Genomic DNA, 5,474 nt, shown 5'->3' with positions numbered 1-5,474 from the left:
GTTGTTTAATGTTTATTTATTTTTGAGACAGAGAGAGACAGAGCATGAACGGGGGTGGATCAGAGAGAGAGGGAGACACAGAATCCGAAACAGGCTCCAGGCTCTGAGCTGTCAGCACAGAGCCCGACTCGGGGCTCAAACTCACGAACCGTGAGATCATGACCTGAGCCGAAGTCGGCCGCTTAACCGAATGAGCCACCCAGGCGCCCCCCCTCATATCTTTTCTTACTGAAAACACACAGCCTACTTTCCTTGCATGTGGAGATTTTTTTCCCTTATTATTTCTAGTTGCTACAATTGCATACATGAGAATTCTTAACACTTAAAAAACTTAATTTCTAGTAAAAATTAAGAAGTAAACAAATGTGGACTGTCTCTTACACTAGCATTCTGTGGATTGGTAGACTTATAAATACTTTTTATAATTTCCAAAAGTGCAATGCTTTCTCAGTAGTAAAAGTTTCCAGTGTGTCACAAAACATGTTTGCTAATAAACACAAATAACCTTTAGTTTTCTATAAAAAGAAGCCCAAAGTGGATAAACCAATAATTAATGTTTCAGTATTTTATCTTATTTAGAAATGATCTAGATATTTAATGACTATCTATCATTTAATTTAACTTAGCAAAACTTTAAAGTTTTAGGTTACTGAAAAGATTTGGGGAAACTATTTAAAAAATTCATCCGGGGGGCGCCTGGGTGGCGCAGTCGGTTAAGCGTCCGACTTCAGCCAGGTCACGATCTCGCGGTCCGTGAGTTCGAGCCCCGCGTCAGGCTCTGGACTGATGGCTCGGAGCCTGGAGCCTGTTTCCGATTCTGTGTCTCCCTCTCTCTCTGCCCCTCCCCCATTCATGCTCTGTCTCTCTCTGTCCCAAAAATAAATAAAAAAAAAAAAAACGTTGAAAAAAAAAAAATAAATAAAAAAAAAATAAAAAATTCATCCGGGTTGGGTGGGGGGGAGGCACCTGGGTGGCTCAGTCAGTTAAGTGACCAGCTCTTGATTTCAGCTCAGGTCATGATCTCACAGTTGGTGAGATTGAGTCCCACATGTGCTGACATCACAGAGCCTGTTTGGCATTCTCTCTCTCTCTCCTTCTCTCTCTGCCCCTCCCCAGCTTGCTTGCTCTCTTTCTCAAAAAACACATTAATTAATTAAAAAACAAAATTCACCTAGAGGAGCCTGGGTGTCTCAGTCGGTTGAGCATCCAACCTCTTGATATCTGTTCAGATCATGAGATGTAGCCTCGAGTCAGGCTCTGCACCGAGTGTGGAGGCTGCTTGAGATTCCCTCTCTCCGTCTCTCTCTCTCTCTCCCCCTCTACCCCGCTGGCACTCTCTCTCTAAAAATTAAAGAAAAATTTTTTAATTAAAAAAAAATGTTTGCCTAAAACCTTTTATCTCACTTACATCTATTTAATTCACTTGTTCTCAATAATTACATTTAGATTACCCACAAAAAGTTCACAAGACATGAGACAAAGCCAGTCATCATCCCAAGCTATTTTTCTACCTGACAAATTTTGTAAATGAGATAATGTGAACTTACTTGACTGAAAAACCCAAGAAGAATAAAGTTGTACATCTGCATTATGTTTAATGTTGATAATTCTGAAGACATACCTATTTTAATTAATCCAACAAACTTGAACTACCTTTTATTTACCAAAGATTATTTCAGATCACATAAACTTGAGCATTTGGATTAATTTCTATTATATTTCTGAGAGATACAGGAATTCTTAATCTATACAAGTGATCAGTTCTCTTCAGGACAATTAAATAAAGCTCTTTTATAAGTTAATTTTAGTAATACTATCCAGAGGTAACAAATGCCACACATAGACAGTACGTATATAGTCACACATAAACACGCAGGCAGATACAGAGGACTTACAGCTTTTATTTTAAAATTGTAGCCACGAATGAGGGTAGTCATAAAAGGGGTTGGATCTAAATTATGTTCCTGGCTGATGGAATAAGTTAAGGTTAGCTTCTCAAATGGCTAAAGCTTTTTATTGATGTTTATGGAGAAGACATAAGATTTTTCATTTGCCTAAATTTTAAAGTACCCCTCCCCCCACCTTTTCAAATAAGAATTTCCACCAGGAAGCTTTTCTTTTCTTTTTCTTTTTCTTTCTTTCTTTCTTTTTTTTTTTCTTTTTTTTTTTTTTTTTTTTTTTTTTTTTTTTTTTTGAGAGACAGAGAAAGAAGCACCCGACGTGGGGCTTGAACTCAAAAACTGTGAGATCATGACCTGAGCCAAAGTCAAACCGACTGAGCCACTCAGGAGCCCTAAGGCGTTGGTATCTTAAAGAAATGGCCAAAGTTAGTGTTCCTGTGGGGATCAAGGAGGACATTTACATTTCAAAGACACAAAGAATGAATGCTAGTTTCCCTGAGAAGAACTTTTTTGTTTCCTAAGGGCAAAATTTTCACAATACAAAATACAAAAATACTTTTGAGGTAAATAGAGGAGGTTTGGGAATTGGAGAAAGAGTAAGTGGACTTTGAATTCTTTCTGGAGCCACTTTTGGTTTTATAAAGATTTGTAAGTTAAGGACAATTGATTTTAATTCTTCAAGAAATTGGGTTGATCCACCCATAAATCTTTTTACAAGGTCTTCAGAAGGTTTTTCTTTCCTTCTGGGTACACAGTTTTATTTTAGCTTAGGTGAGAAGCTCTAAAAATAACTTCCTATCAGGTTCTCATTATCAGCTTCTGACCACAGAGATAGGAGAGTCAAGTCATCAGTTGAAAAATTTGCATAGGGTCTCTGAGGACACATTTTTTTCCCCAGTGTCCCAGTTGGTTACAAATGAAATATTGACCCCTGGGCCACTGTTTTGATGGTGGACCCTGAGGAGGGTGTGATATGGAGCACTCAGGAGGTATTTTAGGTGCTTGGACTTGGAGCTGTTGTAGCTCTAAGGCCAATAGCTTGGCAGATATTTGCTTGCAATCTTGTTCCAAAGTCCTTTCAAATTGCTCCTCTGGGGTCACAGGTTTAGTCATACTGGTGATTTTCTGTTCTATTTTCTGCCTTTTTATCAATCCACTAATCTCAGAAGATAATCAGTGTACAAAAAGAGCAACTAAAGCAGGTTGGGTGACCTCATTTATTGCACGGAACCTGGGATGCCATAGGAAGAGAGTTTCCACATGGGCTCTCACTTTTGCCACAGATTCATCTTTCTTTTGTTTGCATGTTTGAATAATACACCAATCAATGCAGGCAGGTTTTGATTCATGGGTTGACTGTGTGAAGGTTGATGATCTTGGATACCATCCTCAGGGTTATACCATGCTGCTTCCTTGCATTCCTCGCTAGGTCCCACCAGCAGGTGCACAAGCTGGTAAAGACCTGGCAGCCCAGGGTCATAGGCCCCGATAAAGACTAAATTTTTCAGAACACTTTTGGGCATCTTCTCTGGGTTTAGGAAATTCTTTAACTGTGGCCATTAATTTGGTCTTTGACCAGGAAGAGAAAGATATCTAAGGAGGGCCTTCTGCAACTTCAGTGGTTCTATTTTATAAGGTAACTGGTGAATAGTCTTTTCAGAGTGGGAAGGTGGTTCAAAATAGAGGATTAGTATATTTGTGAGTACCCGGGTAAATAAGGATAAAGGAGTCACATTAGTTTTATCATCTATTGTTTTAGGTATCCTTGTGTCTTTAATTTTTCATTAGCCTTTGCAATGGATTGTTTAAATAAAGCATTTTTGGAATCTTGAAAGCTTTCGGAAGTTTCTGTGTGCCAATTAAAATAGGTATCTTGGGGCACCTGGGTGGCTCAGTTGGTTAAGCATCAGACTTTGGCTCAGGTCATGATATCAAGGATGATGGGTTTGAGCCTTGCGTTCGGCTCTGCTGACAGCTCAGAGCCTGAAGCCTGATTCAGATTCTGTGTCTCCCTCTCTGTCTGCCCCTCTCCTACTCGTGCTCTGTGTCTCTCTCAAAAATAAATAAACATTAAAAATTTTTTTAAGTAATAAAAAATAATAACAGGTATCCCATTCTGTTTGTTGAACTTGGGAATCCTTGCTTTCAAGTGCACTTCTTAAATGAATGATCTTGTCCAACTGGAACATTCCCCATAATGGCCGTTATAATTCTAGGTTAACTTTTGTTAGATTTTGACAGTTATGTAGATATTTATAGCTTCCAGAACACAGTTCTTAGACAAAAAAAATAAGCAGATGTGCCAAAGGTAGTGTGCTCATCTTTGGAATTTTGGGATTATTTACTCACTTAATTATTTACTTATAATTTTTTTTAATGTATTTATTTTTGAGAGACAGAGTACAAGTAGGGGAGAGAGGGAGACACAGAATCGGAAGCAGGCTCCAGGCTCTGAGCTGTCAGCACAGAGCCCATCGCAGGGCTCAAACTCATGAGCTGTGAGATCATGACCTGAGCCAAAGTCAGATGCTTAACCGACTGAGCCACCCGGGTGCCCCTATTTACTTATTTAGGCTAAGCCTTTGGGTCTCTTGGAGCCAAACTAATACCTAAAAGGGATGTGTCACTGGGTTGGAAATTGTGTGATGTTTTACAGTGTACCTCATTACACAGAAATTTTTTTGAGGTTGGTTGAGTTCTATGACCTGTTCCATGACCAACTTATCCTAACAGAGTCTTTGGGTTAGGTGGTGAGCACGCAAACAGCTGTTAAATGCTCTACCAGTGCCCACCAATTTTTTTTAGGTTTTTAATTTTTATTGTATTTATTTATTTATTTATTTGGAGAGAGAGAGCATAAGAGCGGAGGAGGGCCAGAGAGAGAGGGAGAATCCCAAGCAGGCTTCACACTGCCAGCACAGATCCTGACACGTGGCCCGAACCCACGTGAGATCATGACCCTAGCCAAGGTCAAGAGCCAGTCAGTTGCTCAACCGACCAAGCCACCCAGGTGCCGCCCAGTGCCCACCAATTTTGCTGCTGCTTCTAAGATTCCCATTATCAATACTTTATCTATACAAAACAAGATAATCAAACATGTACACCTTAATATGTCCAGTAACCAAGACATGCTACTGCATCCTGGCCAGGAGAAGGTCCTGTGTATACCCCCAGCAATTCCCAGTGTGGAACTTGGAGCTGGGGAAAGGACTGAACCAAGAGACCCCAAAGAATGGGGACTAAGGACTGATTCCAAACAAATAGGCAATACTGCAGCTGCTACCAGCAGTTCCCAGTGTGGAAACTGGGGACAGAACAAAGGGCTGTTTTCCACTCAAAGTAGGGAATTGCAACTAAATTACCAGCAGCTCCCAACAAGGAGCTTACTGGAGAGCAGATCAGTTCAGGAGCCCAATGCAAAGAGAGTGGGGCTCAGAGCTGAGAGGAATTTAGGCCAGCCCTCAGAAATGACGACCAAAACAGAGAACTCAGAGGGTTCATGGGTACCATGCCTGTGTTTCTCATCGTGCCCGAACCATCAGAAGTTCACTGCAGATCCCATTTCTCCCACTA

Source organism: Panthera tigris, chromosome E3, assembly GCF_018350195.1.
Source record: "Panthera tigris isolate Pti1 chromosome E3, P.tigris_Pti1_mat1.1, whole genome shotgun sequence".
NCBI lineage: Eukaryota > Metazoa > Chordata > Mammalia > Carnivora > Felidae > Panthera > Panthera tigris.
The sequence above is the reverse complement of the archived record's forward strand: the minus strand, read 5'-3'. Positions refer to the sequence as shown.